Raw genomic sequence first — 11,879 nt, 5'->3', positions numbered from 1 at the left:
TTAGTATGCCCTTGCTTCTGGATGGTTGGGTAAATGCCAAGTAGTGGAATTGCTGGGTCATAGGGGGGTTCTATGTTTAGCCTTTTGAGGCACTGCCAAACTGCTTTCCATAGTGGTTGAAGAGTTTGCACTCCCACCAACAGTGTAGTAGTGATCCCTCCTGGCCGCATCTCCTCCAGCAACTGTTATTATTCATTTTCCTGATCCTGGCAATTCTAACTGGAGTGAGGTGGAATCTTAGAGTTGTTTTGATTTGCATTTCTTTTATGACCAGAGATGTTGAGCATTTCTTCATGTGTCTATAGGCCATTTTTGTTTCTTCTTCAGAGAAGACTCTAAGTCATTAGCCCATTTTTTAATGGGATGGTTGTTGCTTTGGAGGTTAGTTTTGGAGTGATTCAATTTTTTGAGTTGTTGATATATTTTAGATATGAGGCCTTTGTCCGTTGTTTGGTTGGTGAAGATCTTCTCCCACTCTGTAGGCTTCCTGATTAGTTTACTAGCTATGTCCTTTGCCATACAAAAGCTCTGCAGTTTAATGCAGTCCCACTTATCCAGCCTTTCTCTGATTTGTTGTGATTCTTGGTCCTTATTAAGAAAGTTTTGACCTGTGCCAAGGAGGCCTAGTGTATCTCCTATTCCTTCTTGTAAAGTTTTCAGTGTGTCAGCTTTTACCTCCAGGTCTTTGATCCATTTGGAGTTAATTCTAGTGCAAGGTGACAAAGAAGGATCTAACTTTAGTTTTCTGCAGGTGCTTAACCAGTTCTGCCAGCACAACTTGTTGAAGAGGCTGTCTTTCTTCCATTCTATTTTTTGGCTCCCTTGTCAAAGATTAGGTGGCCATAGGTCTGTGGTTTAATATCTGCACTAAAAATAGACACATTTCCAAACACAGTGATTGTTGGTGACTTTAACCATCCGCTGGCATCTCTTGATAGATCAACTACCCAAAACTCAACAGAGAAAATTAAGAATTGATCAATTGCATAGACAAACTAGACCTAACAGACATCTACAAATTATTTCATACAGCAACACCAGAAGATACATTATTTTCACCAGCATATGGAACATTTTCTAAAATAGACCACATTTTAGGGCATAAAGAAAACCTGTGCAGATTCATTATTCCCTGCGTTCTCAGACCACAATGGTATAAAATTGGAAATGAATACCTACCTCCACCAAGGAAAACCCTATAACTCATGGAGATTGAACAACATATTGTTGAATCACCAGTGGTCATTGAAGAGATCAGAACAGAAATTCAACAATTTATGGTATTTAACAAAAAGAGGCACACAAAATTCCATCTACTTTGGGACATAATAAAGGCAGTACTCAGAGGAAAATCTGTAGATCTGAGTGCCTACATTAACAAATTGGAAAAAATCTCAAACCAACAAGTTAATGGTGCACTTTAAGCTCTTGGAAAAAGAGCAACAAACCAATCCCAATTCCAGTAGAAGGAAACAAATCATTAAAATTAATGCAGAATTAAATAAATTAGAATCCAAAAAAGCCCATTGAAGGAATCAACAAAACAATGTGTTGGTTCTTTGAAAAAATTAACAAAATTGACAAACCCTTAGCAAACCTGACCAGAAAAAGAAGGGAGCACACCCAAATAAACAAAATCATGGATGAGAATGGAAATATCATGATGAAAATTCCCAAGATCCAGAACATCATAAGGAAATACTATTTAAAACTTTATGCCAACAAATTTGAGAATCCAAAAGAGATGGATGAATTTCTAACCAATATTGACATACCAAACTGGACCAAGAAGATCTAAATTTACTAAACATACCTATTTCAAGTACTGAAATAGAAATTGCAATAAGGGACCTCCTATCCAAAAAAGCCCAGGACCTGATAGATTCACATATGAATTCTATAAGACTTCAAAGCAGAACTCCCATCAATACTTCTCAAGTGCTTCAATGAAATTGACTTCAACAACTCATCAAAAAATTATATACTATGATCAAACAGGATTCATCATAGGAATGCAAAGCTGGTGTAATATACAGAAGTCATTCAATATAATTCATAACATCAACAGGAGCCAGGCCGTGAATGGCATGATCATCTCAATGCAGAAAAAGCACTTGACAAGATCCAACATCCCTTTATGCTAAAAGCTCTGGAAAAACTAGGAATCCATGGAACATTCTCAGTATAATAAAGGATATGTATGACAAACCTACAGCTAGTATTATACTTAATGGTGAAACGCTAGTAACATTTCCTCTAAAATTAAGATTGAGACAAGCATGCCCACTCTCCACTCTTCTTTAATATAGCGGTAGATTTCCTAGCCAGAGAAATAAGGCAAGAAGCTAGCATAAAAGGGATTCAAATAGGGAAAGAGGAAGTGAAACTTTCCCTTTTTGCAGATGACATGATTCTGTACTTAAAGAACCCTATAGATTCCACTCCCAAGTTACTTTGGCAAATTAGAGTAGGGTATAAAATTATTCTTCAAAGTCAGCAGATTTCCTGTATGTCAACAACAATAGAGTGAGGCAGCAATCAGGAAAGCAGTTCCTTTTTTAATAGCCTCAAAGAAAATTAAATAATAAGGAATTAACTATGGATGTAAAGCACATCTATGATGAAAAATTTAAAACCTGAAAAAGAATATCAAAGCAGAACGAAGGATGTGGAAAAACATCCCATGCTCTTGTACTGGAAGAATTAACATCGTGAAAATGGCAATTCTGCCAAAAGCTATCTACAAATTCAAATACTTTCTCATTGTAGACCTCATGTCTGTGTCTATACTACATGTCCCAGAAGTTTGGTTAATACATTTGCAGAAAGGAGTAAGAAACCCAGGTTTTCTTGGTTAATTTTATCTCTTGATTACTCACAATCATGTTTAATGTTCACCCAAATATATGAATATTGATTATCCTTTAACATTTTCAGGGATAAGAGTTCCCTACATATGTACTAGAACCTACCATTTACTTAGCAAAAATTGTATGAGTAAACACACAACACAAACACTAATCCCACATTCCTTATGCAATTTCAGGTGCGCAACAAGCTCAATTTAGAAACCCTTCTGCCATAATTTAAGAGACTTACTCTCTGAATCTGTTTTATTGAATATATAAATATTTTAAAATTATCATTAGCTTTATTAAATTTAAGCATTTTCAGTACTACATTAACATGTTTAAAATTGTTACATTGTTTTGTGTGTGTTAAATGCATGGGCATTTAACATTAAAGAAGGAGAAAAGTAAGGAAATCGAAAGCATAAGAATGAACAAGAAATATATATTACATCTATTTTTTACATGTTGATGATGCCTCAATTTGACACTTTGTGTAAAAGACATTTATACTTTCTTTACTCCCAAATCTTACATACATGTTTTTCTTTCATATTTATGACAAACTTGTAGCTATTGTTTCAAAATACACAAATCATGTGTACACAAAGGATAAAAGTTCTGAAATGTAACACCCTCATTGTTTAACACTACTCCTGTGTGTTTGAACATTCATCATATGTAAAGATTTTATTTTCTGGGACAATTAGATAACATTGTATCCCAAGGAAGTAACATTTAAGTGAATTGGAAATGTTTACAACTGCCAAAGCAGTAAAATTTTTGGAGATTTGGGAATTCAGTTGGAGATGCACAGTGATTTATTAATATTGATAAAGAATATTATAGTGGGCATAAGTTTTGTATAAGTTTAATATTCACATAAAGGGTACTCTGTCAAACTCAGATTTTATTCAAAATTTTATTGTCATAAAATATACAATGCATAAAAATTGCTATTGCAACTGTTTGCGAGTTGATAACTCAGAGCTATTAAATGCACTCACGGTGTTGTTCAGACATGTCCATCTCCTTAAATCTTTTCTAGTATATGACCAAATTTCCACCCCTATTAACCATGAGCTCATCCTCCCCCTCAAGTCTATCAACCACAATTCCACTCTTTATATCTTTGTGTAAGATTTCTCTAAGTGTGTCATTTACATGAAAATATGCACTTTCTTTTTATAACTTATTTCACTTAGATTGTTTTCTGTTACTTTTGGACAATTATATGTGTGGCATTAGATAAAGCCTAGCTCAAAATGTTGTTTGTATAATTTAGGTCTTACTAGTATCATTTCTTAAAAGCATGGTCCTTCACCATGAAATATTTTGGGAACCGTCTCAAATATTATTTTTATCATGTACACAAAAGTATATTTCTAGGCTTTCTAGCTTATGTATCTCTGTTTATGCCAGTCATTTTTTTAACTTGCTATAATCTTACAGTAAGTGTGAAAGTGGGGAACATGAATTATTCCTTAGAACTGACGTGATTGTCTCTTGTATTCAGATTATTTATAAAATACATCAAATTCTCTGTCAATAATCAGTTTTTATATAAATATTTTTATTTTTATGATTAACATTTAAAAATATTTTATAATCTATTTCTATAATTGTTTAAAAGTGGCACACTTTATTCAAAGAAGAGCTAGAAATTATTTAAAGAAATAATCTTTATCTTCACTAGCAGATACTGCAGAGAAACCAGATTTTGACACCAACTAATAGAAAACAATGTACAAGTTTAGTTCTAACCCAAGTAAAGGACATACATGATGTGCTAGGTCTGACTCTGCCCATTCTATCTCTAAAGTTAGCTACTGAAATTCTGAAAATGCTCCTTTTTTCTGTACCTTTTTTGTCATAGGAGCAGTAAGCAATTCAGATCCTGCTCCCATTAAGCAACATCTCACAAGAGGAGAGGCCAGCAGCCACATTACACAGTTAGCAAGATATTTATCTCTTCTCAAATGCTTCCAGGACACCAGAAACTTTGGCAATTGTACTTAGATTTTCACTTTGAATTGTCCTGAACATCATTTGAAATGCTTTCTCTCTTATTAAGTCTTTCCATTCTACACAGAATATTTTTGCCTCTTTGTACTAACTACTGCAGAATGAAACAAAAAAACCCATGGATTCTATGTTTTACACATTTTGAAACACAATGATGAAATAAATAAAATGTTATACAGGATAATTCTTTTCCATTAACCATATTTCTAACTTAAGATGACCACATGTATAAAATTCTGTAGAATCTTTAGGATTAGCATAAAGCATCATCACTTTGACTTACTTCAACAATACAAAGGAGTTGGCACATACTGTTATGAAAACAAGCTGTGGTCTGGCAGCCCCTAGCATTTGTCACTCACTTGTCCTCTGCAGACTACTATGATTCTTACTGCTTATTCATTACTGTGCATTATCTACCCCCTGAGGGTGATCAGAAAATGCAAAGATAGAAAACTTGGAGTAGATAACTAGACTTGAGGACTTTAGGTAAGAGGTTAAAGACTAGCAACCAAAATGAAAGAAAGGAAAAAGTTACCTGTGAATTTCACTTAGAACTGGAGTTTAACAGACAAGCGACTGGTAGCTACACAGTGGTCATTTTCAAACACTCCAGCAATTTTATTAGCTCCAGTTTTAGGATACCATACTATTTTCACACTGCTTAAATGTCCCATTTCCATAATCCAAATATCAAAAGAATTACTAATATATTCCCTAATATAGTTAAAAATAGGTTTACTGGAATGCTTTTAGTTATAGCTGAAGACAGAAACATTTACAACAATTAGTTTTTGTTACAAGTATATACTTGTGGAAAGCAATTCCAATTCCTTGCAAAGCAATTCCACTAGAAAAAGAATGATATTCTTGCAACTGCTGATGGGATGGTTAAGTATCCCTTTGAGCATAGTATTTTTGTACTCAACATAGGCTTCCGGACCCCAATCTAGCCCCACCTTGATGCAATAATTCATGTCCTTACATCACTAATATATTAGTATGAAATATCATCACCAGTGTTTAATTATATACACAAATAATGAACTGGCAAATATCTAGTTTCAAATTAGAACCTTGGAATACAGCAAATTGTTATCTTTGCATTAAACATAATTATTCAAAGCACATTTTGTTAGAAGGGAAGAAGATAATTGGACATTCTCAGTGCTCCAGTTTGAAGGGATACTTGCCTCTTAGTTTCCTGAAAAAGAAGTTTTGAAAGTTATATACAGAGATTTCATTTAAATTATGCAGCAATCTTTTATTATTATTATTGTCCCAGATCTTGTTTAATGAGGATCTCTGTCATCAACTCAAGTATGGTATTTCACAACTATAAGAATGATAATCACTAGCAAAAGGATAACAGCAACCAAAGCCATGATGGCTTTTATCTTGCAGCCACGTCACCCCATTTGCCTTCGAAGTTGTTTGGATCTGTTTCTAAAAGCAGTTGTATTGTCCGATAAGCTTTCTGATTTGTCCTGCAGTTCATCTAGACTCTCCCCTCTTCAATTACCTTTGTAATGTTTTCTTTCATGACATCAATAACTTCATCCACCCGATTCTGCACATGTTTAATTTTATCATTTCTAGGTACAAATCTTGGTCCAGATGGTCCCCTTAGAAAAAAAAGTCTTCTTCATCTGAATCATCTTCCAAAATATTTCTCCTTTCACTTTTCACAGAGCCAGTAACATCATCATCATCATTTAGGCGGTGCTTGAACTTGGGGAGCATACTTTTACTCACAAGGTACTCTTCCGTTTGCCAGCAGAGGAAGTATTCACCTGAGGCTCCGGAGGAGTCTTGGGCAGTGACAGGCTGCGCTGGGGGGGCGGAGGAAGATGCAAGCAGCCGAGGAAGCAGGAGGCCTGGCCGGGGCGTTTGTGGGCTCGGACCCTGTGTCAACCTCTGCGCCGCAGCTGCGGCCCCGCCTAAATAATCAATTTTTAATGCCAATTTAATTTTTTTAATTTAATCCAGATTTGTATATCACAAATATATCCCATGTACTCATGGTGTACATTTTTAAGTATTCTGTTGATATTTTTATTTTATTGTCAGGGTGTCATAATGTAGTGAGTACATTACTTCTTGAAAATTGTTTTACTGGCATTTTATTAAAGAGTTTTGGTTTAATGTTTGCATTGGCTTCATTTTCCTTACAAAAAGTAAAGTATCTTAATCTGATTTTGACACTATGGCAATTCTCACCTCATACTATTTTCTCTATTTCAATTATTTTATAAATAAATTAGAACCATATGGAGAAGGGCAACACGAGTGATCTCCATTTGTCTATACATTATGATCCAAGGCACAAATCAGAGTACAGAGAGTTTTATTTGGATGACAGGTCCTTTCACTCAATATGCTTTCTGAGAGCTACATTTTTTTGTGAGCTATTCCAGATGCCAAGGCAAGATGCTGGTCAAATTGCAACAGGATAGAAAGTGGCCAGGTACTGCTGTAAAACATTCTGACATCGCTGGTGACCACTGAACTCCTGCCTAGGACACCAGATTCTCAAAGTACTTGCATCAAGAAGATCATGTCACAGTATTATCCATAGAAAATAAAATGTTGGTACTTCATACTGTATCAAAGTCCCATGGGAAAGAAAGTGACCATAGCTATTTTGAAGTTCTAAGGATGAAAGCATATTGCCATACAAATTCCCATGATGAAATATAATTTGATTGTTTGTAAAATTAACATAAACTCAGGTTTTTCAACTTCTCGAGCCAAACTATCTAAAATTGATAAACAAAATTTATTCCACCAAATATTTTTTCCACTGTGTAAATGCTAAAATTTTGATGGAAGATAAGCAAAAATAATTTTATAACTTTGTTTATTCTTCTTTGTAGTAAGACACTTTCTGCAAAGTAAATTAAACCCAGGCCAGAAAAGATACTTTAATTCTTAATTCAATTTTATTGTCAGGGTGTTGTACAGAGGGGTTACAGTTACATAAATAAGGTGGCGACTACAATTCTTGTCAAACATTGTGACCCTGCTTATATTTATACATTAACTGGCATCCTTGACTCTTTGACTTCTTTGTTATGTCTTGAGAGTTAAGCTGAACAATAGAGGAGAATTCAGCTAGTGGGAAAAAATCGTCTTTACTAAGATAAAGTGACAATAAGAAAAGCCCCCAGATTACTATCCTATATTGCATGTACTGAGATGTAGGTAGAAAAACACATCAACAACAAGGATAACTGGGATTAGCAGGAAAGATTAATTACATTTAACTGTCTCTTCCAGGAGGCTCACTTTTGTGCCCTTAGGGTTCCAATGTGACAATTCTGGGATATCCTGCACTTAGGTGGACTGTTCTGTTCTATGATTTCATGCCAGTTAAGGCACAAATGGATATCATCACCATAATAATAAAGATGAAACACTTTCTCCTCTCTAGTGACTTGAAATTGTAGCATGTACTCCATTTGTTCTGTTCAGCAATCTTGTAGAGGAAAAAAAAAACCAGAAGTACTTATCAATAAAAAATACACAGTGAACAAAAGGTAATTTGTAAGCTGTGTCTTTCAAAATATGAAAAGCATTGCTTCAGTTTCTGCTCAAATATGAAAGGTTAGGTGTGAAATTTGCTACAGTAAGAAAGGTGACATGCTTAAGAAGAGTAAATTAGAATGAAATATGTATATAGAAAGTCCCTAAGCTTGCAAAGTTTCACAGCAAAATTGAACAGATTATTATTCAAAGTAAAATAGAGTGAAAAACTATAAAGGAAGAAAGATTAACAAGATCATGTACAGAAAATTTAAGTTAACCAATAACCAATAATTCTATGTGGGGTTAGAATAACTAAAACACCTGCTAACTATAAAATATCAATCAGAATTTACTGGAATTAGAGTTTAAATATATTTCAGTCTTTGTACTTTAGGGGACAAGGACTAAAGTTAGACTATTTTAGACTTTGAGCATTTTGAGTTTTCTGAACTAATCCACTTGTGATGAACATTGAAAATACCATTGCAAAATAAAGATGGTCAAAAATAGAACAGCTCAGCAATGTGCTACTTGTCAATAGTTTCATCTGAAATGTCTAAAGCAATTTCAAACCTACTATTGAGATTGCAGTTACAGATAAGTTCACAACAAATAAATATTATCAAAAATTTTGTCATCATATAAAATGCTCCATGTGATTTATAGAAACAAGTAGAACATGCTTTCATTATATCAATTTCTCTCCCATCCATTATCTGCCTTCCTGATGGCTTAAACTTTCCAAAGTGCATTGGGGAGCAAGACAAGATTGAGGGTGTTTTTTAGGCTTCTTTTTGATAAATGTGCTGTCCTATGGCTTGAGCAGTGTTTGAGCCTGCCCTCAAAGATTCATATGTCAGAGGCTCAATTCTCAGTCTGCTTCTGTAGACATTGTACCTTTAAGTCATAGAGCCCGTTAGAGTTCTTGCATCAGAAGAGATAAAGTTAGCTCTATAAGACCAGAATTTTCTAGATAATGGTTGTTACAGAAGAACAAATTGGTTTCTTCTGTCTCTCTAACTTCATGGTCTTGTGATCACTTCCTGACTTTATGGTAACATCTTCCATAAACCTGACCAGTAGTAATATGATGTTTGGAGTTTCAGCACACATACTTATGAGCCCATCCATCCTATTTTTGTTACAAATACTCAGGCTCACATATATCATCAGAGTACCTAAACATGGACAAAGCGTATATCTTCCAATAGTCAAGTTGGTTGTTACTGTATCTCTCTCTGACACAAGTTTCATTGTGATGTCTTGGTTCTTCTACTCTCTGTTTCAGTAGAAGCACAGTAATAGATTTCTTCTGTTGATCATCACCATGCTATCTCAATGTCTCTAGTGAGACTTTAAACTCTCATCGTCTGCTTAACTAAATCTTGTTTTAAAAGTAACTCTAAAGCACTTTAGATGACTTCAGTTTTCCCAATGGACATTCAATCATATTTGTGATTTCCATGTGGTATATGCTGAATGTGAATGTTTCATCAAGATTCATGATTCAAACCTGACCCACAGCCTAAGGAGGTAAGATCCTTGGGAGATGATTAGGTTATGAGTTGTACGATGCACTTTAATGGGGTGAGTGGTTTTATTAAAACACATGAGGGGCCCAGCACCAGTCATGCTTGTAATCCTAGCCACTCAGGAGGCTGAAATCTGAGTATTGTAGTTCAAAGCTAGCCCCAACAGGAAAGCCTGTGAGACCCTAATCTAAAACTAACCACCAAAAAGCCAGAACTAGAACTGTGGCTCAACTAGTAGAGCACTGGCCTTGAAAAGAAAGGGTTTTTTCCTCTGTGACTCACTGAGCAAATTTTCGCTAGATACCAAATTGTCTTTGACCTTAGACTTCTCAGACTCAAGAATGTTGAGTAATACATTTCTGTTGGCTACAAGACATCTAGTTTACTTAAACACCTTATAGTAGTCTGTAGGAATTCTAACAAAACATGTTAGTTGTTAGAAAAGTTTGTTTAAACCAAGTGTGTGATGTTTCTCAATTTGTATAAATTTAATACAGAAAATCAAGAACTCTGAAACAAAAATTACGAAGTTGAAAGTTAAAGTACATAAATCCGCTGTTATAACATGAATTTTTATATACATCAAGCAAAGTTTCTCCTTAAGTAAAATAGTTCTCTGGGTTTCTTACCTTTGTTTCTATATTTTTAAAGAAAAAGTTTATACAAGGCAAATTTATTAAGTAAAATTCAAGGTTTTTAAGGTTTTTTTTATTCATAATATTTTGTGCTCTTTGTCCTCACTATTTGTCCAATTTCTTCTAAATGCCTATTATATGTTATAGTCAGATTAATGCAGGAGAAAGAAAACTAAAAACCACAACATTCCCCAGTCCAGGATGGAAGTGATCAAATTATATCAACATAAAATAAAGGCACAATAGAGCAAATATATGACTTAAGTGTTTCCAAAGGACTATTATATATTAAAATTAAAATAGGCATTGAAGGATGAAAGGAATACCTAAAGGAAAGTCTGTGAACATTAGCATGGATTGTTTTATGTATGTATAGAATATTGAAAGTCCATTTCTGATGGTTGTCTCAGTTTCTGATAAAGAGAGTATATGATTTAAAAACACAATGGAAAATAGGTAGCAACATTGTTGGTTGGCCTGGTATTTTATAATGCATCACCACATTAGGCATGAGTGAGCCTTCTGAGTAGCCAGTCACATTCCCTATCAATAATTTACTCATTACCTGAAGTCATAAAAAGCAAGACAGATACCTTCTTGATAATAGAGCCAGACATACTCATATTTGAATCTTGTTCCCACTTACTTTTGCTCATGAACTTTGATGCAATTGAGATTATCCAGGAATCTAAGTACTCTGTTACAAATGCCGTATGTCTCACATAGATGTAGACTATAAATCCCATATAAGCAGTGGACATTAACACTGAAAACTGGAAAAAGACAAGTCTTTAGAAATCCAGTCTGTTGACTGGTGCCATTTACCAACTTTAAAAAAAAAACTGATGAAATTGTTCCCATTTTGTTGGAATATATAGCTCTGACCAAGTTTGAAATTTAAAGTTTAATCACAACATTTGTGTAGGCAATTGAATCCTTCACACTGCAATTAACTTAATAGGTGACAGGAAGAAAATTATTAAGATGTTTTAGATATATTTTCATCCCTATTCACAGGCCAAACTCATACTAAAACTCTAAAATCTCTCAAACACTAGCTAGTCTAGCATCTATACTGATATTCGCATGTATAATATATTCTCTTACTCAGAAATATTCCTCTCTAAAAAGAATTTAGCAATCATAACTTTTACATAAAAAGCCATATCAAAGTGCTACATTGCAATTCTCTTGTTATTCATAATACATTCAATCAATCAAATACTAAGTTTGAAAAATCATTTCACAGTTTTCACCAGAATCCTGACATTTCATGTATTTGCAACTTCTACTTAAAAAAATCTGACCTT

At 34.2% G+C, this 11,879-nt stretch overlaps 1 pseudogene; it reads right to left on the bottom strand.

Annotated features, from left to right (window-relative positions):
- Nucleotides 1–6,085: 6,085 nt before the first annotated feature.
- Nucleotides 6,086–6,617, bottom strand: LOC150064259 (vesicle-associated membrane protein 4 pseudogene; annotated as a pseudogene).
- Between the last annotated feature and the right edge of the window lie 5,262 nt (nucleotides 6,618–11,879).

Source organism: Megascapheus bottae, chromosome 4 (assembly GCF_031878675.1).
Source record: "Megascapheus bottae isolate mThoBot1 chromosome 4, mThoBot2.hap1, whole genome shotgun sequence".
NCBI classification, from domain to species: domain Eukaryota; kingdom Metazoa; phylum Chordata; class Mammalia; order Rodentia; family Geomyidae; genus Megascapheus; species Megascapheus bottae.
The sequence above is the reverse complement of the archived record's forward strand: the minus strand, read 5'-3'. Positions and strand labels throughout refer to the sequence as shown.